Consider the following 25,149-nt stretch of genomic DNA (forward strand, 5'->3'; position numbering starts at 1 on the left):
CCTACATCGGCTTCTGAAGTTTCCAATTATCCCTGCTAGATTATGGAGCATTATCTCAGAGCCAATAGTAAATCATTGGTAGAATGACAAACTTACAGTATGTTGACGAGGTCAATCTAACAAAATATATAAAAGAAAATTCAAGGCTTCAAAAATTCTTCAAATATATTAAGTGTAAAAAGGTCAAGTCTACACATGTAGACCCTTTACTAGATACTTTATTTACCGAGAACATAAGGCAAAATTAAATGGCAGCCCAGATCCTTCTCTTCTCGAGTCCCCCTGGCTTTTCCCTCCTGCCAAGTACCCCTAGAGCAAGCAGCTTGCAATGGGGGCACCTAAGCAGGCTCGCTCTTGAGCTGCTGCTCTGAGTGTCCATTCACACACAGATCTGCGGCTTGGCCCCACCCTCGCACTCTCCTCATTGGCTCACTGGCTGTGATTGACAGCAGATGGAGCCAATGGCTCCCGCTGCTGCTCAGCCAGTAAGGCATGAAAGTCTCTCTCGTGCACATCGCTGGATGGTGATCGGTTTCAGGTAAGTATTAGGAGGGGGCTGGGGGGGGGGGGACTGCTGCACTGAGAAGGGTTTTTACATTCATGCATAGAATACATAAAGGTAAACAAAAAAAAAAAAAAACCTTGACCCTTTAGAACCACTTTTAAAGGTAATAATCTTGACATTGCCACAAATGATCCACAATGGTTTAAAATCAACATGGTCCATAAACAGACAAAAAAAAGGTGAATAAAGAGCTGCTTTCTGTTATATCTAAGCCATTGGTTTTCATTTTTAGAGACGGGCCCTCACCAAGACACAGTTCCTCAAAGGCATGCAGTGTCTGCTGGAAGAGTGCATGTTTCGGTAATGATCACAGGAAGTGGGAAAGTTGAAGAGATCGCCATTGGTTAATGAAAGAGGGGGGCTGACCGGGGGTAGAATGCGGTCTTTAGGCCAGCCATGTGGTCTCAGGAATTGCGAAGCACGTATGAGCCCGCTGGTGGATAAAAGGCTAAAGTTGGAATCTGTAAACCCGGGCTGAAAGCCCAGATGTCCGATAATTGGCGTCCTAGGAGAGGGAAAACCCCCCAGGGAAGCAATCCTAAAAAAATCTATCCACCTCAGCCAGAGTGGCACCTATCAATGGATGCCCCGTGATAGATGTCAAATACTGTCTACCCGTCCAAGGCAGTCCCGCCAGCGGTACGCCACTGGCATCCTGTTCCAGCTGGACCCACAGTTTAAGAGGCCGGTGCCTACACCAGTTTAGGACTCTAGTCATATGGACAGCAGTAAAGTACAATGCAGGGTCTGGAAAGCCTATGCCCCCCCTTGACTTAGGACAGAGCAGTGGGCCACCTCCAAGACGAGGGTGACTTCCATGCCAGACAAATTTTAATAAATGTGGAGCGAACGGAATGCAAGAAGATGCGAGGTAGTCTAATCGGTAGCGACCGTAAGAGGTAAAGCAATCTGGGCATTGCATTCATTTTTAAGACATTGCAACGGCCAAACCACGACAGGCCCAAGGAGTCCCATTTCTTCAGGTCACTGTACAGAGTTCCAAGGAAGGGCTGAAAGATCAAAGGGAAGATCTCAGACAGGTTCGCTGAAACTTTCGTGCCCAGGTATTGAATGTGACGCGTGTCCCATCTGATTGCAAAGTGTGGACGCAGGGTTTTCATAGTCGCTGCAGGAAGGGACCCGTTCAATGCCTCAGATTTCTGGAGATTAATCTGAAGTTAGACAGGGATGTGTAGCGTTTCATCTCAGCCAGCAAGGAAGGTAGAGAATGAGAGGCCTGGTGATGTAAAACAGTAGATTGTCAGCATAAGCAGCCACTTTATGATGATATTCCTTTATACGCACTCAATGAATTGAGGGGTTGTCCCGAACATGTTGGAGCAAAGGTTCCAATGTCTGCACATATAATAACGGGGACAGGGAACAGCCCTGCCGGGTGCAATTGGCTATAGTGAAAGGTTCCGAACTATAACCATTAACGTGAACCGACGCAGTGGGGGGTAGAGTACAAAGCGGCTATCCAAGATAACATCGGGTGCGGTAATTGCACTTGTTTCAGCATCTCATGGAGAAAGGACCAGCTCAGCCGATCAAACGCCTTCTCGGCATCTGTAGACGAAATTAAAAGTGGTGTGTGAGACCTCTGTGCCCCCTCGATGATGTTAAGAGTTCGTATGGTGTTGTCACGGGCCTCACGCGTTTGAATAAAACTAACCTGATTTAAGGAAACCATGCGGGGCATCAATGCAGCCAGTCTCGTCGCTAGGATCTTGGAAAAGAGCTTGATGTCATAATTGAGCAGAGAGATTGGTCTAGAACTCCCACATAAAAGGGGATCATTGTCAGGTTTGGGAAAAACAGCTATATTGGCTCTCAGCATGTCTAGTGGGACCAGTTTGTCGTCAGTGATGGCGTTAAAGGCCTTAGTGAAATTAGGAGCGAGGATATCCTGAAATGTCTTATAATAAACCCCCGGGAGGCCATCAGGTCCAGGATCTTTGCGTTGCGGGGTGGACGCAATTGCGGCACCGAACTCCTCCACCGAGATGGGCTGAGAAAGGGCCTCGATCTCATCCTCGGTGAGAGTAGGGAGGTTAGCATCTCAAAGGTAAGAGACCAAGTCTGGAGAGAGTGGGGGGTCCGAGGACGAGGCCCAGTGAGCTGCCAATGTTGTAAAGTCAGGAATAGAAATCATGAAAAGCTTTCACTAAATCCGGTGTAGAATGAATCTTCGAACCAGATTGAGTAGACAAGGCAGACACGAAGGTCGAGGACCTCCCAGCTCGTAAGGCATTGGCGAGCAGGCGGCTGCACTTGTCACCGTAGTCATAAAAGGACTGCCGAGCCCTCACCAAGACATGTTTCGCTTCATAGAGGGATTGTTCTCGGATAGCTTCCCGCACCTTCAGCAGCTCCACGGCTGTGGCCACGTGCGAACCAGCCTTTTTTCTACCCTCCAGCACATGGAGTTGTGACAGTAGCTCTGAGAGATCTTTCTGCCTCTTCTGCTTAACAAAATGGCCATGTTTAATCAGGATCCCCCTGATAACATATTTGTGAGACGCACAGACCGAGAGGGAGTTATCTACCAAATCCGAATTGGTGGCAAAGAATGCCTGCAATTCCACAAGGACATCCGAGGCTATGGCAGGGTCCTGCAGGAGAGCTTCATTCAGCCTCCAGGTAGGAGTTTTAGGTTGGGGATTTTGTAGATTGAAAATAAGAGAACCTACGTGCTGACCATAGAAGAGGATGTAGTTAAGAGAGACAATGAACGATAAATGAGTGTGATAAAATCTGATTGGCAGCCAATTTTTAGTAGTGTCCCCACATACATAAAAACATAAATATAATAAATCAGATTTTGTAGATTGAGTTCCAACACATTCGGGGCATGGTCTGACAGGGCGATGTGTCCTATCTACTTTCTGGGGTCAACGAAATGGACTAGTGTTTAAGCAGGAAAAAATTGATCTTGGAGTTAGTCATGCACCGCAGAGTAAAAGATATAGTCCCGCTCGCGGGGTGGAGAATCCTCAAAATGTCCACCAATTGGCGAGAGTGGAGTAAGTCTTGAAGACGGTGTCGCACACCCCCAGTTACGGAAGAGGCACCACGGGAGGAATCAACCCGAGGGTCCAGGCATAGCTTAAAGTCCCCCCTAAGATCAAGGTTCCCTCGAGGAAGGAATCCAAGACGGTAAGGAACTTCTCCAAGGCAGGAAGTTGGTTACTATTGGGTAGGTAAACAGTAGCTAAAGTGATCACATGTTTGTATATCTTACCCTTAAGCAAGAGGAAAGGGCCCTCTTGATCTGAAAGGATGTCCATGAATTGCCAGGGGAGAGAACTCCACAAGAGGATACTAGTCCCCTTGGATTTGGAGGATGGCGAAGGACTATGATAGACAGTAGGAAACCGTTTGTTGCAATATTTCGGGATCTTACCACCCCTAAAATGAGTCTCCTGTATAAAGACGATTTGCGCCCTCTGGTGCCATAGTTCAGACAGGCAACTGGTCTGCTTCTCAGGAGAGTTCAGACCCTTAACATTCCAAGAAATGACCTTCATGGCTATGATCCCCTTCACTGCAGGGGACAGGCACTAGCTCTATGTGAAGGAAAAAAAGAGGGGGGAGAGAGCCGAGGGGGAAGACTAGACGGAAAGAACATGGAAAGGGAAGGCAAGAGCAAGAAAAGGGTAGAGGAGACAAGAAATAAATATAGGAAGGTTTAGACTACAAGGGAATCTCTATGGAGATAGTTGTCTTCCACCATGGCAGAGATGGCCTAATGGGGGGACGCGGCAAAGCACGAGTAGGCTCAGAACCCCAGACACTCGGCTTCCCTGCGGTAAAATGCATTGCCCAGGAGCCAAATTTTCCCTGGACTCCGCCCAACAGTGGGCAATAGTGCCAAGCAAAGTGAAGTAACTGCCAAAACGCAGGGAAGAGACCAAGTCAACTGGACAAAAGCAGAAAAGGACAAACCAACATGTGAATTGGAACTCAAGGCAGCAAGAAATTTTTCTGACTGGGTCCGCAGTCATGGAAGGTAAGACGACGTACCTGACCCATATTAAAACCAAGGAAAGGTCAGCTCAGCTGGAAATAAGGACGCGTGTGCTCGCAGGCCCATGACTGCACATGGTAATGGAGGCCCCATGGGATCGGACTGTTCCCTCCCCCGAGGCCAGACTCTCGCATTGGGAGGGAACTCCAGTACCGAAATATTTTATATGCCCCAATGGGAGGCGCAACTCCAGCACCAGCCGAGCCGAAACTCCACTCAAAAACCAATCACATAGGGCAGCCTTCATAAGTCTGCAGGCATAATAAACAGTACAAGGATAAGGAGCTATGGTTTGTTATGATGAAAAAAAAAAAAGGGGGGGGGGGCGTCACTCTCAGACCGTTGGTGCTAGCACCCAATCCCAGACAGCAGTCAGCATGGCTGTAAAAAAAAAAAAAAAAAATGTTTTTTACTTTTGGAGGACCACCCACACCCCCACTTCGGTTTACGTTGGTAGTTCAAAAACACCCTCTGAGTCAAATACGATGAGTGGAGATACCGGCCAAGACCAGCATCATACTGTGGTAGGCACAAACATTGCTTCGGAAAGATCTTAAGGACTCTCATCCAAGCGCAGAGAGAATAGCCATGTGCGACTTCAGCATGCGCGGGCAAGGACAGGTTCTCTATGTTGCGTTCCTCCTAGAGTTTTCACTATCACATGAAATGGGTGACCCCATTTATAAGTGAGGCCCTGTTCACTGAGCTGCTAAAGCAGGGGTCTAAGGGTTCTGCACATTTGCAGTGTTATGCGGGAGACGTCAGGCAGCAGGTGGACCGTGGCCCTATCGAATTCCAGGATGCCCACCCTCCACGCCTGTTGTAAGATCTCTTCCTTAAGGTTTTAGGAATGAAGGCGGCATAAGACCTCTCTGGGTCTGTCAGCGGCTATGAATTAGGGACCTAGGGTCCTGTGAACCCCATCAATGACAATGTCCATCTCAGGGCGTCAGTCCAGGTACCTGTTAAAGATAGATGTCACCTTTGAGCGGAGTGCACCCTGGCCAAACGATTCCGGGATCCCCCTGAATCTGACGTTCTGTCGCCGGCTGCGATTCTCCAGATCATCTAGGACCCGGGTCCTCAATAGGCGGACTCCGGGCCGCGTCCGGACCCAGACATGCTTAGATCTGGACCGCGGCGGTCTGTGCTGAAGCTGCCTATTCCTTTTATCACTGGTTACTAGATCACCGGCCGCCCAGCGTCTAGCAACCAGTGATGTCACACACCCGCCGCCCAGCATTCACAGCGGAGGAGGAACTTATTCCTCCTCGCGCCTAAGCATCCCAGCCGCACTGCATTCTGGGAGTTGTAGTCCCCCATAGAAGTCTGTGGACACATGGAGCTGAGGGAAGCCGGGCTTCGGCAGCAGGCGGTGAAGAGACATCTACTCAGGGCACTGTGCAGCCACAACGAGAGACTGCGTCTGTCAAATTCAAGCTGTGATGTCGGGAATGGGCAAGACTGCTACCCAGACCCGCCCCCTGTGTCAAGCAACACGTGCATAGGGAAGAAGAAGGAAGATATGGCAGCCAGCAACAGAAAGGTATTTTAGAAAGGTAATCATGTGGAAGATGGGAGACCTTTTGGGAAGATGAGGGCAGAGGAGTGTGCAGAGGTTGTAGCAGCTGGGAAGAGGTGCAGTACAGAGGCATTTATGTACATTCGCTACTATGGACAGCTTGGTATGGCAGTACTCCCGATTTTTAACATTGGCCTCAATGAGAAATCTTGGTCAGCTTGGTATATCACTACTCCCAGTTTTTAACATTGGCCTCTATGGGAAATCTTGGTCAGCTTGGTATGGCACTGTCTAACAAAGGTGTCACCTTTCACACTAAAGGTCTACCACATTTTTTTGTGTATAGTTCAAAAGTTTTGGGGAATGCCTTTTTTTGTTGTTGGCGCTCTGTATTTGGAATTTGACGGTCATTTTTCTGGACCTCGGACTGAATGGAGAATTGGTAAGTGGACCTTTCAATTTTATATTTGAGGATCCCTGATCTAGGAGTAGTTGCAAGTTGGTAACCTGGTCAGACAGCTCAGTATGGGAGGATTGCAGAGCCTGGACAGCTTGGGACGTGGCCCCACTGTCCTGAGTCACAGCAGCTACTCTGACATCCAGCTCTGTATTGTCCTGTTTGAGGCCCAACAACCCCACCCTTGTGGAAAGTTGTTGCAGAAATGCCCATATGGCCTGATTCGACTGTAGGGCTGTGGAGGGTAGACAGGGCTGACTAGCGGCTGGAGCTGTCATTGGGAGCACACAGGCAGGAGCAGAGGCCTCAGCGCTTCTCATGGAGGTGAAGACTGCCGGGGAGCCTGAGGATTCCTGAGATCCAAGGAGACCATGGGTCCGGTCCAGACTGCGGAAAGGGCTGTGTAAACTGCCGTGGTATGCTGAAAGGAAGCCGCAGACCGGGAACTCCGATAGAGCACGTCTTCATACGGCCATGCTTAAACCACTTCCCAATGGGAAAGATTTTTTAAAAATTTAGTGTGCCTTTATGGTTTATAAACACAAGCCTAAAAAATAAAAAAAAGTATATATGAATAATTACCATATATCCTGGATTGGTTCCAGCAATTCACTAATAACGTCAGGATAGAAGATCAGCCTATGCCTAAACCAACGGAGGGAAATTACAGAAATTCCACTCCAGGAGGAAACCCAAAAGGAATTATCCACCTAATCCGAAGAGGTAGATAAAACTAGTTACATATTATAGGGCCAGCAGTCAACAGACTGACAAAAAAACAAAGGATATAGTTTCCATACAAAATGAAGAGACTTACCTAAGGTGTCTTATTTGGTAATGAGGATCTGTCCCATAGGATGGCAGAGCTGCTTATTCAGCTAATCTGGACTTTTTTGTAGGCCTCTCACCGCCGGCGTCAAGCCGGATGCCAATTAGAGCCACTGCGAATGCGCAAGATGGCGTGGATGGATAACATCACTGCGACGTGACTCTGACCACGCCATCTTGGAAACTCCCGGATGCCCGTAGTGGTATTAACCAACCACGCTAGTCAAAGGAGGGGCAGCAGCTGAATTAAGAGACCCGGGGCTCCCCGAATCAGCGGCTCTGCACTTGAGCCACCAAAATCGGGAAGCACAGGGCCCCCCAGGCATCCATACGGTCACCCATCTAGTTCCTGGCCTGGGCACAGTAATTTTAATTAAATTGAATTAAATATTGTTTAGACTATTGGAGGCCATCTAGTGACCAAATAAGGTATGGCATCATGAGTAGCATGACATTTGGAGCCAGCAATTAAAGCAGACACTATGTCTTCCGTCCAATTACACGTTGTACATATATTAATAAATCATACAAATCATATAACCAATTACAAAAGCATTAGAATTAGCCCTTATGCATTACAACAATCACTATATGCAATTCTTTTTACACTCATACAGTGAAATCATATCAAAATATTTACCTTGAAAATTGATCATAAATGACAACCATTTGTTGCTTTAAGAATGGCTTAAAGCTCATGGATTTGTTTATCCTGGGAAATTTGGTGGCTGATAGTGTAAATCCACCTAGATTCCCACTGCAATAATAGTTGATCAATATCACCACCCCTTTCATGTTTAGGAACATGGTCCAATACAAAAAACTTCATTTTTGATATATTGAAATTGTGGTACAGCCCGATATGCCTACTAATCAGGGTTTCCAACTTTTTCTTAGAAATTGACACATGGTCTCGTAGTCTATGGAAAAAAGGCCTTTTGGTTTTACCAATGTAGAATACTTGAGAATCACATACCATAAGATAAACCACCCCTATTGTCTGACAATTTGCAAAAAAATGGGAACTATACATTTGTCCATTAGGCAATCTGATTTCCTGGGCATTCATGACCAAATGACAGAAATTACATCTGCCACAGGGTTTGGTACCTTCGACTGATTGATTAGAACCAGTCGTTTTAGTTTGCTAATGACTTCTAACCAAGGGATCCTTTAAAGATAATGATTGTCTGAAGGTTATTTGGGGTTTGGCCCCAACGTATTTGGAAACAGTGTCATCTGCCGTAAGTAGATGCCAGTAATTCCGCATTATCTGTTGCACCTGGTTATGCTGGCCTGTGTATTTTGTAATCAACCTTATTTTTTTCTTCAGATTTCAGCTTGGACTTAGTAGAATGTATTAACCTAGTTCTTTCTTGGTCATAGGCTCTGTGATGGGCTTTCTTCAAACAGGATCTACTATATCCTCAGGCCAATAGTCTGATTTTTTTTAAAGCATTAGCTTCCACTGCAAAATCTGATTGATTTACTGCAGTTATGTTTTAATCTTAGATACTGACTGTATGGTATACTTTGTATTAAAGATAATGGATGGGAGGGGGCGTGGCCGGGATGTGAGCCTGAGCGGACGTGTGGCTGCAGAGCTCCGTGACCATCCGTGCAAATTCCTCCGTTTTAGGGCCATTCTGTTTACAGTACCTGGCTTGCCGGCTTGTCCTGCTCCTCTGGATCGTCCTGGTCCTGCTGCCATGTCGACCAAGCCGAAGGGTAAGCTGCCCAAGGATCCGAAGCCTCAGCGCCCGGGGAAGAGCCGGGCCACGTGTCCTCCCGGCGCCATCTTGCCAGTCTCCGACAGCCCCCAGGCAAGTCGCTGCTCCAAGGCCTCGGCGGGGATGTCTTCCTCCCCTGACTCGCAGCCATCGGGCTCACGGACACCGGAGCGGAGCTCCCCTGCGCCCGCGGAAGTGGCGGTGGAGGCGGCGGCGATCACTGGACCCATCCTCGCGGCCATTGAAGGCTGCAAAGCTTCCCTCATGCTCCGCATAGACAGCGTGGCCTCCGAATGCACCCTGATACGCCACGATCTGGACAAGATCAGGGGCAGGATGACGGAGGCTGAGGATCGGATTGGAGAGGTAGAAGACCGGCAGGGATCCCATTCGGCTCAGCTAGCGGACTTACAGGCGTTGGTCGCCGCGCTCACTAGCAAGGTGGATGATGCCGAGAACAGGCAACGCCGAAATAACCGTGTGGTGGGCTTGCCGGAGGGCGCGGAAGGTGATCGCCCTGAGGCCTTTGCTGAGGACTTCTTCAAATCCCTTCTGCACCTGCGTGACCTTCCTGCTACCTATGTGGTTGAGCGGGCTCACCGGGTGCCCACGGGCAAGCGACCTTCGGGGGCCCCCCCCAGACCGTTCCTGGTCCGGATGCTGAATTACCGGGACCGGGATATGATCCTTGCTGCGGCTAGGAAGCAAGAGGAGTTGCCCTATGAGAATACCAGGGTGATGTTATTCCCAGACTTCTCGGCTGAAGTACAGAGGCGCCGCAGATCCTTTAACGAGGTGAGACGTCGCCTGCGGGAGAGGAATATTAAATACAGTATGCTGTATCCCAGTCGGCTGAGGGTGGCCCATCAGGGCACAGTGCGATTCTTCGAGACCCCCCCAGATGCCAGTGAATGGATTGACACCTTGGGTGCTGCGGCCTGATTGTTGATGACCCCCTGTGTTCCCCTCGGCTGTGTGATGACCTGGACTCTGTAAGTGAACTCCTGTGCTGACTTCTGCCCTGTTTGCCCCTTTTGTTCCCGCTCCTGCTCTCCTACATGCTTCTATTCTGCCTCGGATGTGTTTCTCGGGACTCCTGGACACTTGCACCTCCGTCCTCACGGCAGATGCTTGCCCTGCATCCTCCTTTGGCCCTTATGTCCCTTTTGTTCACCACGGAGCTCGGGTGAACTGCACTGTTTTTTTTCTTTTTTTTTCTTCCCTTTTGCTTGACTTTTTGCCTTCTTTTTTGTTTTTTGACAGGCTCCCTGAACTGTGCTTTCCGCTGGCCCTGTTGGCGGTGGGCGGACTATTTTTGGACAGACTGTGGCGGTAGGCCCAGGCGGCCTGTTGGCCGGTGCCTAACCGTTTTTTTTTTTTTTTTCTCAGTTTTGGGTTCAAACTGTCCCTGGGCTCTCCCCCTTGGTTTTTGGGGTAACGGGGTACAGTAGGGTAAACGTTATGTGTTTGGGGTGTTGTGCTCTCCCTCCAGGGGGGCTTACTTTGTTTGTTCGTGTTTTTGTTTGGTGCATGGGTTTACTCGATCTTGCTGCTCCCCAGGAGGAAGTACCTATGGGTGATACTTCTGGGGTGTTCATTTATGTAACCTTCCAGGATGGCATCACGTAAACCATCTACCTTCTCTGTGCTATCCTGGAACGTACGGGGTCTCAATTCCAAGTTTAAGCGGGCATTGCTCTTTCAGTATGTGCAGCGTTACAACCCCTCCATACTGGTTTTGCAAGAAACCCACCTGGTGGGCAGCAAGCTCCTGTCTCTTAAAAAACCGTGGGTACAGAGGTCGTTCCATGCCTCCTACTCTACTTATGCAAGGGGTGTTTCTGTGTTGATTCATAAATCTTTGCCCTGTGTGGTGGAGGCGGTGCACACCGACCCCTCCGGACGCTATGTGGTGCTGGTGCTCACTATGTGGCAGCAGAGGTATGTGGTGGCGGGCATTTATGTGCCCCCACCGTTCAAAGCTGAGGTCCTATATGCCGTCCTGGAGAGGGTCTCCGGCTACTGTCCAGCCAAACTGCTTCTCCTGGGGGACTTCAACGCCATCCTCTCCCCGGACCTTGACAGGCCCTTGCCTCCCAAGGCCTTTTCCGGGGACCTTCTCCATTGGTCTTCGGCCGCCGGGTTACAGGAGGTTTGGCGCTGGAAACACCCCCAGGAGAAGGTTTACTCCTGCTTCTCTGCTACCCACAAAACATCCTCCAGGATAGACTATGGCTTCGCCAACCCGCACATGTTGTCTGATGTGGAGGAGGTCTCTTATCTCCCCAGCGGCTTGTCGGACCATAGTCCCTTGCAGGTTGTTATTCGCTCGGGCTGTGACCGCAGTAGTGCTCTGTGGCGCCTCGGTGCCCAGTGGGTGGACCAGCCCGAGATTGTAGCCCAGACCCCGTCTATGATAAACGACTATTGGCAGACTAATGCAGGTACGTCCTCTCCCGGACTGGTATGGGACGCCTTTAAGGCGGTTACTAGGGGCCACTATATTTCAGCAATCAAAGCCGTTCGAGTTCAGCAGCTGGCTGCGGTGTCCGACTTGGAGGCGGCGGCCGAGGCGGCTTCTGGCCGCTATGTCCGGGACCCCTCGGCCGCCAACTTTGAGGAGCTGCAGGCGAGTAAGAGAGACTTGCATCTACACCTGACTGAGGTCACCCGGTTGTCTATGTACCACTCTAAACAGAGGTTTTTTGAATACGGGGATCGGAACGGGAAACTGCTGGCTGTTATGTCTCATCATGATGCCCCCCTCACCCTGGTTCCGGAGCTCACTTCTCCTTCTGGGGAGGCGGTCACCTCACCGGAGGGAATTTTGGGGCTTTTTGGGGACTTCTACTCCCAATTATATGCTACTACCTTGCCCGCGGACCTCCGGCCGGAGGATCTGCAACAGCTCCTGGATCCGGTTGCCCTGGGTTGGTTGTCGGACGCTGAGCGCTCCGATTTGGTTCGGCCGGTCACGGCAGAGGAGGTGGAGATAGTGATACGTTCTATCCCTGGAGGCAAGGCCCCTGGCCCCGATGGGCTGCCCATTGAATTCTACAAAACTCATGCAGGAGTGCTGGCCCCCCTGCTGGCGGCATTGTACAACGACTGCCTGGAGATGGGCTCCTTGCCGCCCTCTATGGCAGAGGCACACATTATCCTGATCCCTAAGCCCCCGAAGGACCCAAAGCTGTGCGCTTCCTACCGCCCAATTGCCCTACTTAATAATGACCTCAAGGTTCTCACTAAAATTCTTGCCTCCAGACTTCGCCCCATCCTCCCCTCCGTGATTGACCAGGATCAAACGGGGTTTATGGCCACCAGATCTACAGATGTCAATCTGCGTAGGCTTTATACTAATTTGCAAACTCAACATTTGAACTCCGGTGCAAGGGTGGTCGCCTCCTTGGATATAGAGAAGGCTTTTGATTCAGTGGAGTGGCTGTTCCTGTGGGAGGTCCTCAGGAGAATGGGGTTCCCCCTGTTGTTTATACGATGGTTGCAGACAATCTATAGATCTCCAAGGGCGGCCATTCGGTTGGGAGGAAGGCTGTCCCCTTCGTTCCTGTTGTCCAGAGGTACGCGGCAGGGCTGTCCTCTTTCTCCGGCCCTTTTCGCCATCGCCATGGAACCCTTGGCTGAGGCGCTCCGAACCTCGCCGGAGGTTCGGGGGCTTCGGGTGGCGTGGCTGGAGGAGAGGGTGGCGCTGTACGCGGACGACCTCCTGTTGTTTTTGCAGGATGCGGGTCCCTCCCTTCGGGGGGCTCTGGACATCCTGGACGGCTTCTCCAGGGTGACGGGCCTAAAGGTGAATTGGTCAAAGTCCCAGCTGCTTGCGATCGACGAGGCGGCCAGGAGTGCTGCCCCGCCGGATCTCTCGCTACAGTGGGTCGACAGTTTCATGTATCTGGGGGTGAGGGTGTCTAAGGACCCCTCGAAATTTATTTCCCTTAATCTAGACCCGGTGATGCGGGATGTTCGGGCCAGGCTGAAGGCATGGGAGAACCTTCCCCTCTCCCTGTTGGGCAGGGTGAATCTGATAAAAATGAAGATCCTCCCTAAATTGACCTACCTCTTTCGCCACTCACCCCAATGGATCCCCAAAACCTTCTTCACCAATTTGAATAGGCTCTTCTCCTCCTTTTTGTGGGGCCCTCGCCCCCCCCGCTACAAGTTTTCAACGCTGATGAGACCCCAGTCACAGGGGGGTCTAGCCTTCCCAGACTGTCATAAATATTTTTTGGCCTCCCAGTTGGTTTCCGCGGTGTGGTGGCTGTCTCCTGATGCCTCCAACTCCGCGGTGGTGCTGGAGGCGGCGGTGCTGGGGTCAATGGAGGCGCTGTCGCATCTGTTGTTCCGGGGCCCCAAGGCTCCGTATCCTTTGACCTCATCCATGCTAACGACGCTCAGAGCCTGGCGTCAGGGCCTGGCGCTGGAGGCTTACCCGAGCACCGCGGTCTCCCCTAGGGCGCCGCTGTGGATCAACCCTACTCTGCCCCACTTGTACTCCCTCCCCGACCCGGCGGCCTGGACCAGATACGGCATTAAGGTGATTTCAGATCTGTCCTCGGACTTCTCCCTCCCTTCATTTGACCAACTTTGTGAGTCTCACGGGGTGCCCCCGTCTCACCTCTTCCGTTATCTCCAGTTGTCCCATGCCTTCGGGGCTCAGTTCCCGCGGGGGGGGGGCGGGGGTGGTGCAGTCGGATCTGGAGCGGGTTCTTCGGTTTGACTGCTCCGCCCGCGCCGCCTCGGTCCTGCACGCCCATCTCCTTCGGGTGTTCTCTCCGGAGCTCTCGGGTCTCCGAGATCGGTGGACTCGGGATGTCCCGGACATGGACGCCGAGGACTGGCAACAGGTGTGGGACTCCCCCTTTAAGATCCTGGTCTCCCTGAGGGACCGCATGGTGCAGTATAAGATCGCCCACCGGGCGTACTTCACTCCCCATCGCCTACATAAAATGCATGAGTCCCACTCCCCGGAGTGCTGGCGGTGCGGCCACGCGCCCGGGGACTTTATCCACATTTTCTGGACCTGCCCAGATCTGTCTGATTACTGGTCTCGGGTCTACGCGGCTGCAAACGGAGTGTTGCAGGTTTCGATAGACCCCTCGCCCAAGACGGCCCTGTTAGGCCTACTAGACGATCTGTTCCCTAGGGTGGCGGATCGCACCCTCATGGGTCTCCTCCTGTTTTTCGCCAGGAAGAACATAGTACTTCATTGGAGGCAGCGGTCCCCTCCCCCGCTCCGGCGGTGGAGGGCGCTGGTGGATTCGGTGATACCGTTGTACAAGGACACGTATGCTCACAGGGGATGCCCCAAAAAGCATGACAGGGTTTGGGCCAAGTGGCTGGCGGACTCCTCCGTGCCGCTGCTTGCCGCCTGTCTGGGCGGGGGCGGCTTGGGGGCTCCGTAGACCGCTATCCGGGGCCGGCCGAGAGGCGGCCCGGACTATACTACTTATCCTATGCTGTACACTGATTAACGTTGTATTCTTGCTGCCAGTGTAATTATGCCCCTGCGTGGGCCCACTTTTCCCCCTTTCTTTTTATTATTTTTTTCATGTTTGATTGCCTTGCCGTTGACAATGCGCTGCAAGACTGTTATGTGAACCTTTTGCACCTATTGTTTTTGTGTTGTTATGTTTTTCTGTTGAAACAATAAAAAGATTTTCAAAAAAAAAAAAAAGATAATGGATGGGAACTTTTTGCGTGAAGAATGGTATTACCAGCAGATGGCTTCCTATATAAGGAAGAGCCTATACTGTGATCAGGATTCACAAAAATTTGAACATGCAGAAATTCAATGCTTTGTTGACTATAGGGCATGGTAAATTTCAAATTGAAATTGTTTCCTAAATACATCATCTATAAATCTTTGCCAAGTAAGAATCTTATTTGTATATAGCAGCAGGTTGTCATTAGAGAAAAGTTCACGCTCCCATCCCCCCAGGTACAGGTTCGCATAGGATGGGGCACACTTGGTCCCCATAGCGACACCCTGCACTTGGAGGTAGTGGGAGCAGCCGAACATAAAGACCTTGTTAGATAAAACAAAACCCAACAAGTCAAGCACAAAAAGGTTGTATTGACTGGCAACCTGACCCCGCTCAGATAAGGTCTCTACAACACGAACCCCCAAGGAGTGGGGGATGGAGTTGTAGAGAGCCTTTACATCTAAAGCAACTAGCCAAGCCCCTTCTGAAATTAAAATTCCATCTAGGGCTTGTAACAAATCTACAGTATCTTGGACGTACAAACTCAAAGATTGTAGATTGGTGCACTCAAGCACCTTCTAAATGTGAGTAGCACACTGCGGTTTTATTAAATACATTTTTTCAAAAGATTTCAGCACTATCCAGTTCCATTCCTTTTACATTGGACACCACCTTTGCATACCAGAAGGAACAATACTCTATAGGATCCCCACCTGGGGGGATTGAACAGATTTAATCCAGCCTAGGAAGTCCTTAAACACTTTATGACTGAGCTTAATTGCACGGTCACATATATTAAGGTGAGCACCCAATCACAAGGGGGTGCAAAGTTTGGGAGATATTTTCACTGTGGCACCTATTGAAGCACATTGTCCCTTTTTTGTGGCTTTTTCCTGCATGTTTACAGCACTACTGGCACCTTTTGAAGAATTGATTATTAAAGTGGAAACACTTCATATATATTGGAACTTTTTTTATTGCACAATATGGAGTTTTGAGCAAAATCGTTTAACACCATTAATTTTATATATTTATCTATATAGTCTATTTTGAATAATTATTCGCTATTTGTTATCACTGTCACTATTTTGATATATACACGCGTGATTTATATATATTTTTATATTGGCTGATTTACCATTAATTGCGCAGCATTTTTTGGATATACAATCTTATTATTTTTCAAAGCAAACATTGCTGTTTTTAAAGATCGACTTAAATTAGAAGTGGATTTCCATTTTATTTTGTCAATTTTTTTAGTGATTTGCTGGGTAAAGGCCCAGATATTTGGATTTGCCTGGAGAATTGGAAATGCTCTGGATTTTGGGTTTGTATAGGTGTGGAAGGGGGAAAACTGTCGCAACTATGGAATCCTCCAAAAGGGAGAAATCATGAGGGGCATCGTCTGAGGAGGATGGTGATACAAATGGCTCACCATCATCCCATAGATCCATAAGATTTTAAGACCTTGGATTTATTGATGGTAAAATCAGGCCAGGATTCGAGGATTGTAAATTCAAAGGTTGACTATTTTTATCATATACAACTTTGTACATCAATCGTCTTGCAAACAGATGTATATCCTTTATAAGTTTTAAATTATCAGTTCCTTGTGTGGGCCTTTACAGGCTCTCTACAACTCCATCCCTCACTCCTTGGGGGTTCAGGTTGTAGAGACCTTCTTATCTGAGTGGGGTCAGGTTGCCAGTCAATACAACCTTTTTGTGCTTGTCTTGGGTTTTGTTTTATCTAACAGGGTCTTTATGTTCGGCCGCTCCCACTACCTCCAGGTTCAGGGTGTCGATATGGGGACCAAATGTGCCCCATCCTATGCGAACCTGTACCTGGGGGTGGTGGGAGCGTGAACTTTTCTGCAATGACAACCTGCTGCTATATACAAATAAGATTCTTCTCCTGAAGAAGTCACGTGACCTGGGACATAACATGTAGGGTGTATACGAGAAACGGAATCTGGACACGAACAGAGTCCCTGTCTGACATTTTTGCTGGATTGCTGTTTTATATGTGAGTGGATACATTTTATTTCAATAAAGAGTTGTTAAATGCTACACTATGATAGCCTTTTCTTCACCCATTGCCTGGAGATACTAGATCACCTAAAGGTGAAAGGATTAAACACAGGAGGATTACAAGCCATCATACCTCAAATAGCAGTTAGTGTGCACATAAGTTCGATCAGTGGAAGAGCACCCCAATCACTGTATTGTATGGTGAAGGATTTTCAATACATCATTGAACAGTCACTTTAGTGTGTTTGTTTGGATATTTGGCCAAATATAGATTTAGTTGCACAGATTTTTGCACAACTTATGTGTTTTTTTTTTTTTGCCATGAGAAGTGTTTTATTAAATGGATTTTTATGATTTATTTCATTATTTCATTATTGATGTAGCACCCTACAGGTAGGTGCTAGGTAAAGTATAGTGGGCCTTGGCTGCTTAAACAGTAGGGCCATGATTTCAGCTGGACTTTCATGCCTTCCAGGTGAGGTTACTGAGAGGGGAGTCTCCCCACTGGCTCTGTGAGAGGATTCTCATAGGGCAGTGGAGGAAACCCAATCAGTGGCTCAGTCAGGCTTGTATCGACCCCAGAAGGCAGATTCTGCCGCAGAGGATTCTGGGAGTGGGTATAAGTTTGAAGGGAACGCATGACGCAGCGTCTTTGGCGGGAAGCAGAGTCCCAGGAGGGAGAGTACGGCTGTCTCTCCTCCTGTCAGAGGAAGCGGATGTCTCTGGATGCTGCCTGAGAATCCAGAGGGTGCTGAGTTGAGCTGAAAGGATCCGGTGTGCCGAGAACCAGCGGAGAGAGAGAGGGGTCCAGTTCCAGGAAAGCCTACAAAGGTTGGGAGTACTGTGGATTGTCCCTGGGGGTCTACCTAGTGTCAGAGGGGACCACTCCGGAGAAAGGTCTGGCATCCAAGAGTCAGCTAGCTGTAAAGGGGATGCCCAGTCGGAGGACCCTGAAGTGTTAGAGGGGGTACCTAGGTGGAGGACCCAGAATATGTTAAAGGGGCTCCTACAGTTTGGGCACTGAAGAGTCGGTGTACAGTGTGGAGTGTACAGGTTGAGAGTTGCAGCAGCACAGGAAGTTACAAAGAGCTACCTCAAGCTAGTACAGGGCTGGAGGGAGCTGTTCAGTGACTTTTGAGAAAAGCAGTGTCAGAAGTCAAGTATTCTACAGTCCTGGATCTTCTGAATTTAAGTCGAGGTTCCAGCACAGTTTTCAGTGATACAGTATATTCAAGCGCCAGGAAGTGTTGGCTGGCATCAAGACAGCGCTAACGGGCATTGTTCTAGAAGAGTCCCAAAATTGTACCTAGTTGAGCCAGAGGAGTATCCCTCTCATTCCCTTCTCCCATCCCCTAAATACAAAAAAACAAACTAAAGATGCCGGACTGGTCTTTGTCTCAGTTCTAACACCTGGGTTGACAGCTCAAATGTGCTGAGAGTGTTACCGGTAACAATGCCAGACCCACCTTAGGCTCAAGGCCTAGAAAACCTGTTACATTTATAAATATATTTTTTTGTACTCACTATTACCTATGCACTTTATTTAGATTTTATATCTCCTTACATTCTGTGATTCATTGAGCACTATATGCACTTTTATATTGTAGATATCAAAATTTTTATTGGAGTGCCTGTATTGACTCATAGCACATTCAATTCTGCCTTATAGGGGATATTATAAATATTGGAACACCTGTATTTATTTACGAATTATCTACCCCTACCATATCCTAGGAGCGCAGTACAATATTTTGCACTTTATTTAGATATATTGTATCTCCTTGTATTCTGTTATTTATTCAGCACTTATGCACTTATAGATTGTAGATAATATAATTTATTTTGGAACACGTCATTTTATTTTTATTTTTTATTTATCTGCTTTATTGGAGATACTAGAAATATTGGCGCACCTTTATTTACAAACTATCTACCCCTACCATATCCTAGGAGCACAGTACTATACTTTAATTAATTTGCTTTCCTTTTACTGTTTAGGTGATTAGTTCAGTATTAGCAGCACCTGGGGAAAAAAGTATATCAGTCTTTGCTTGTTAACCAGTTAGCGTGAGAGTCCTCACACTCTACCTTCAATTCATACAGGGGTTGCAGTATATCTGTGATGCTTCCCTGGATACGGCCCTTTTGACCTGCAGGGTGTCTGTGACTGCAGTGACCCTCCGTCGCCTGCTTTGGCTAAAGTGTTGGTCTGTGAACCAAGCTTCCAAGAAGGTGCTGACTGATCTCCCGTTTGTGGGGGATCGTCTGTTCGGAGCTTCAGTGGAAGAGATTAAAGGTCTCACTGGTGGTAAGAGCACACTGCTTCTGCAGAGCACAAAGGGCAGAGCGCCTTGGCGCAAACATGGTCCGGTATTCTCAGCCCACAACGGGTCCTTTCGTTCCACCCAGGACAAGGGTTCACAACCCTCCCAAGTATTCTCGGGGGGGGGGGGGGGGTGGGTTCCAAGAGACCCTGGGTTGGTAAGTCAAAAGCGGGCCCCTTTGGCTTCGCAGACAAGTCCTCTTCGGCCTGAAGGGACGCCATCACTCATTCAGGGGGGGGGGGGGGAACACGTCTTCGCTTCTTTCCGGATCCTTGGACCTCCGTCATTCAAGACAAATGGGTTCACAAATTCACCTGATCCGGTTACAAGATTGAGTTTTGGTTCCTTGCCTCCGTTCTTTCCTTCCAACCTACACTTGTCCCCAGATCGGTTGCAGTGCCTCATGGGAGAGGTGCAAGATTTGCTCTTGCAGGGGGTCATCATGCCAGTTCCAGAAATGGAACGCATTCAGGGGTTTTATTCAAATCTTTTCACTGTTCCCAGAAAAGAGGGCAAGGTTCGTCCAATTTTGGACCTCAAGGCTTTGATCGGCTTTGTGAAGGTTCAAAAATTCAAGATAGAGTCCATTCGTACAGTAGCGGCTTCCCTTATGCAGGAGGATTTTTTGGCCTCCATCGACATCAAGGACGCCTATCTCTATATTCCAATATATGGCGGACATCAACGCGTCCTTCGCTTTACGGTGGGAGAAGGGCATTATCAATTCGTCAATTGGTCTCGCATCAGCTTCTCGGGTATTCTTGAAGGTGTTGGCCCCGGTACTTGCCTTACTCAGACAGAGAGGTATTGTGGTACTGGGGTACGTGGACGACGTCCTTCTGCGAGCAGGTTTGTGTTCCGTCTTACAGAATGATCTGGAAATCACTGGGCAAACCTTACAAGAGTTCGGCTGGATGCTGAATTTTCAGAAATCAGCTCTGACTCCTTCCAACAGGTTGGATTATCTGGGATTGACTCTGGATTCGGTCTCAGCTCGAGTGTTTCTCCCAGAGGAGAAACTGCAAAAGCTGCAGCATGCGATTCAGCTGCTGTTGTCCAACCCCTGGTCATCTCTCAGGACTTGCATGCAAGTGCTGTTGATGATTTCCACTTTCGAGGCGGTTCAGTTTCACACAAGACCTCTGCAGAGAGAGATCCTGGCAAAATGGGACAGGAATCCTGGATCCCTGGACAATCTGATCAGGTTGACCGTGGTGGTTCCGCTCTCTGGCGCTTCGTCAGGGAAAAGCCTTCCTTCCCTTATACTGGACGGTGATCAACATGGATGCCAGTTTGTCTGGGTGGGGAGGTACCCTGGGCCAAATTGGCCCAGGGGGTTTGGCGTCCGCTCTGCTGATCAACATCCTGGAAATCTGGGCGATCAGACATTGTCTGTCCCAGTGGACGGATCGTCTACAAGGGTGTCCGTTAAGGATTCAATTGGACAACGCCACGGCTGTGGCATATGTCAATCATCAAGGGGGCACAAGAAGTGCCCTTGCGGCCAAAGAAGTGGCTGGTATTCTGAGATGGGTAGAACGACATGTTCCAGCCCTCTACTGTGCATATGCCAGGGGTTGAAAATTGGCAGGCAGACTATCTCAGCCGGCAGGCTCGGAGTCCGGGCGAATGGTCTCTCCATCTGGAGGTGTTTCAACAATTGTGCCTCTGGTGAGGGACTCCCGATGTGGATCTACTGGCTTCTCGTCTCAACAGGAAGGTTCAGCGGTTCATAGCAAGATCTCGAGACCCCTTGGCAGACGCAGTAGATACTCTGGTGGCCCCCTGTGGTCAGTATCTTCTAATTTATGCCTTCCCTCCGTTACAGCTCCTGCCAAGACTTCTGCGCAGGATCGAGGCAGAGGGGATTCCAGTGATCGTGGTGGCTCCGGACTGGCCTCGCCGATCTTGATACGTGGGGTTAAGACTGGTCGCCGATGCTCCTTGGTCCGATCTTCAATCATGCTTTACAGTCGCTGGCTTTAACGGCCTGGCTATTGCAAGCCAGGTACTGAAGGATAGAGGATTGTCGGATTCGGTGATTCTTACTCTGTTAAGAGCAAGAAAATGTACTTCCCGCAAGATCTATCATCGGGTTTGGAAGGCGTATATTACTTGGTGCCTTCTCGATATCGCGTCTGCTAGAACTTTTACAAGAGGGTGTAGAAAAGCGTTTAGCTCTGGGCACCATAAAGGGCCAGATTTCTGCGTTGGCTATTTTCTTCCAACTCCCGTTAGCCTCGAATTCCTTGGTTCACACTTTTGTGCAAGGTGTTCGCCATGTGGCTCCTCCTGTGAGGTCTCCGGTGCCCCCCTGGGATCTTAATTTGGTGTTATCTGTTCTTTAAAAAGATCCTTTTGACAGTAGTTGCGAGATTCCTTTATTGTCTCTCACAGAAGGTGGCCTTGGCGGCCAGCACTTCGGCATGCAGGGTTTCTGAATTGGCTACATTGTCCTGTCGGTCACCTTATCTGGTGATTCACATGGTCAAGGTAGTTCTTCGTCCCTGTCAGTCATTTCTTCCTAAGGTTGTCTTTGGCTTCCATTTGAATGAGGATTTTGTGTTGCCTTCGCTGTGTCCTAAGCCAAAACATCAAAAAAGAGGTTGCCTTACATTCCTTGGATGTGGTTCTTGCCATCAGGGTGTACCTGGCGGTGACTAAAACAATTTGTAAATCGGATTCCCTATTCGTACTTACGGATGGACCCCGTAAGGGGCAGGCTGCGTCTGCTGCGACTATTTCCAAGTGGATCAGGCCTATTACATTAAGGATCAGGTCCCTCCTTTCCCTGTCAAGGCGCATTCTACAAAGTGGCCTCCTGTTACCAAGGGTCTGTGGTCCAGGTTTGCAAGGCGACCACCTAGTTGTCTGTGCATATGTTCATCAAGTTTTACTAGGTGGACATCCTGGCATCTGCGGATGCTGCTTTTGGCCGCAAAGTTTTGCAGGCCGCTGTTGTGGAGGCTGTGGCCTTTTGAGGGTGTGTTTTTTTTTTTCCCCAGTTGGTGAGCCCCAGTTGTTCCTGGTTGGGCTCTTTATTGCCTGGTTGGCTATTTTTTTCCTGTTAGCCATTTTTTTGTTAACAGTTTTCTGTGTGCCCACCCCTCATGATGACCTTCTTTGGGACATCCCAACGGTCAATGAAGATATGAAGCTGTGTCCGTCAATGAATGAAAGAGAAAACTGGATTTTTGTCTTACCTTAAAATCCTTTTCTCTGATGTTCATTGACAAACACAGAACCCTCCCCTGTGGAGTTGGGTTATGTATTCTTCTTACACTGCTTGTTACAAAACTGACATCCTAGAGCAGGAAGTGGGAGTATACCCCCCTGGGACCGCCCAAAGGCATAGTCAGTCTTGTTAACTTTTGTTAACCCTTTTCCACCTAGTGTCCCATTCTCTTTTACATTATAGAAAAAAATTGGGCTAACTTTACTGGTTTCTTGTTTTTAAATTCAAAAAGGTGCATTTTAAAAACAAAAAAAATTGCATTTGTAAGACTGCCTCGCAAATAGAGTGGGACATAAAGTATTGCAACGATCTCCATTTTATTCTCTAGGGTCTCTGCTAAAAAAAAAATAAATATATATATATATATATATATATATATATATATATATATATATATATATATATATATAGTTGTGTTCAAAATTATTCAACCCCCAATGCTCTAAAGGGTTTTAGGGAATTTAGTGTACATTTGTAATTGTATTCAGAATGAAATCCTACAAGGACTTCTTAAAGAACCATATGCAACTAAAATGACATCAATTGGTTTTGTAATACAGTAGTAAATGTTTCTTTTGTGAATTCTTCATTGACACAATTATTCAACCCCTTAAAGACTACCACTCTGAAGAACAGAGGTTCATTGAAGTGTTTTCAGTCAGGTATTGAAAACACTTGTGGATGTCAGGGAGCAGCAATAAAGCCTAATAAGCACCAATTAGGCAGCTTTAAAATGACTGTGATACTCAGCTCCTTCTAGGCATTTACTGGTGTGGTTACAAACCTGGTGAAGTCAAGAAAGAGAATGGTCCAGGAAGACAAGAGAGGAGGTGATTACTCTTCACAGGAAGGGCAATGGCTAGAAGAAGATTGCAAAGATGTTAAACATACCAAGAGACACCATAGGAAGCATCATTCGCAAATTCAAGGCAAAGGGCACTGTTGAAACGCTACCTGGTCGTGGCAGAAAGATGTTGACTTCGACTGCTGTGTGCTACCTGAAGCGTAGAGTGGAGAAAAGTCCCTGTGTGACTGCTGAGGAACTGAGAAAAGATTTGTCAGATGTGGGTACTGAAGTTTCTGCTCAGACAATACGGCGCACACTGCGTAATGAAGGCCTCCATGCCAGAACTCCCAGGCGCACCCCCTTGCTGTCTCCAAAGAATAAGAGTCGACTGCAGTATGCCAAAAGTCATGTGGACAAACCACAGAAGTTTTGGGATAGTGTTCTGTGGACTGATGAAACAAAATTACAACTGTTTGGGCCCATGGATCAACGCTATGTTTGGAGGAGGAAGAACAAGGCCTATGAAGAAAAGAACACCTTGCCTACTGTGAAGCATGGCAGGGGGTCAATCATGCTTTGGGGCTGTTTTGCTTCTGCAGGTACAGGGAAGCTTCAGCGTGTGCAAGGTACCATGAATTCTCTTCAGTACCAGGAGATATTGGATGACAATGTGATGCAGTCCATCACAAACCTGATGCTTGGGAGACGTTGGACCTTTCAACAGGACAATGATCCCAAGCATACCTCCAAGTCCACTAGAGCATGGTTGCAGATTAAAGGCTGGAACATTTTGGAGTGGCCATCACAGTCACCAGACTTGAATCCGATTGAGAACCTCTGCTGGGACTTAAAGAATGCAGTTGCAGTGCACAAGCCTAAGAATGTGACTGAACTGGAGGCTTTTGCCCATGACGAATGGGGGCGAAGATACCCGTAGATCGCTGCAAGACACTTGTGTCAAGCTATGCTTCACGTTTAAAAGCTGTTATAACTGTAAAAGGATGTTGTACTAAGTACTAAGATTGAATGTTACTTGGGGGTTGAATAAAACTGATAATGATGTGAGCACAGAAAAGACATTTGTGGTTATTTCATTATAAATGTTATGTTATATTTGTCTGACCTACACGTGCCTCTTTGATTTAATTGTAAGCAGGATGACTGAATGATCAAAATCAATGTCAAACTGGCCAAAACAATTTCAGTGGGGGTTGAATAATTTTGAACACAACTGTATGTGTGTGTGTATATGTATGTATGTATGTATGTATGTGTGTGTGTATATATATATATATATATATATATATATATATATATATATATATATATATATATATATATATATATATGTTTGGGGGTTCTATGTTATTTTCGAGCAAAAAATACAGATTTTATCTTGTAAACAAGTGTCAACAGAAAAAGGCCTGGTTCTTAAGTGGTTCTTAAAGTAGATTGAAAAACAGACTTACTGGCTGGATAATCAGGTGAAAAATAAAGAAAACCCTAAAATAGAATACTAATGCAGCAACAGCCCCAGAGTTGGTGAGCTGCAATTTATTAAATATTTGTTTTTAATACAGCCTTAAAGTGAATCTGCGATCATATAATTATGAGGCTTTTATTATAAACTTGGCTTAATCTTATAGCCTGATGCTGAAATGAAACAAGGATGTAACCAGTAATAATTTTGCAAACCTGCATGGTTATTCCAGGCCCCTGACTTACTAGGCAGTTAAATTGAAAATGTCAAAGTGGAGGAAATAAAAAAAAAGAAAACTAATATCCAATGGCTCTACACTGCTGCCACCCCCAGTTCCCTGCTTGCAAGGTCAGTTTTTCGATTTCAGTGCCTGGGGTACCAGGTTACCCTTTCAGTAGAATGCCAGCTTCCCTGGTCTAAAGCCTGGCCCTACATTTAGCCTAT

General features: G+C 47.9%; 1 protein-coding gene across 1 annotated transcript in view; it reads left to right on the plus strand.

The window, feature by feature from the left end:
• Positions 1 to 25,149, plus strand: part of POLE (DNA polymerase epsilon, catalytic subunit) — a 169,566-nt gene that overhangs the window by 83,227 nt on the left and 61,190 nt on the right. The gene's annotated exons all lie outside the window — the stretch shown is intronic.

The sequence above is a fragment of the Pelophylax lessonae genome (assembly GCF_965119305.1).
Source record: "Pelophylax lessonae genome assembly, chromosome: 1".
Lineage (NCBI taxonomy): Eukaryota > Metazoa > Chordata > Amphibia > Anura > Ranidae > Pelophylax > Pelophylax lessonae.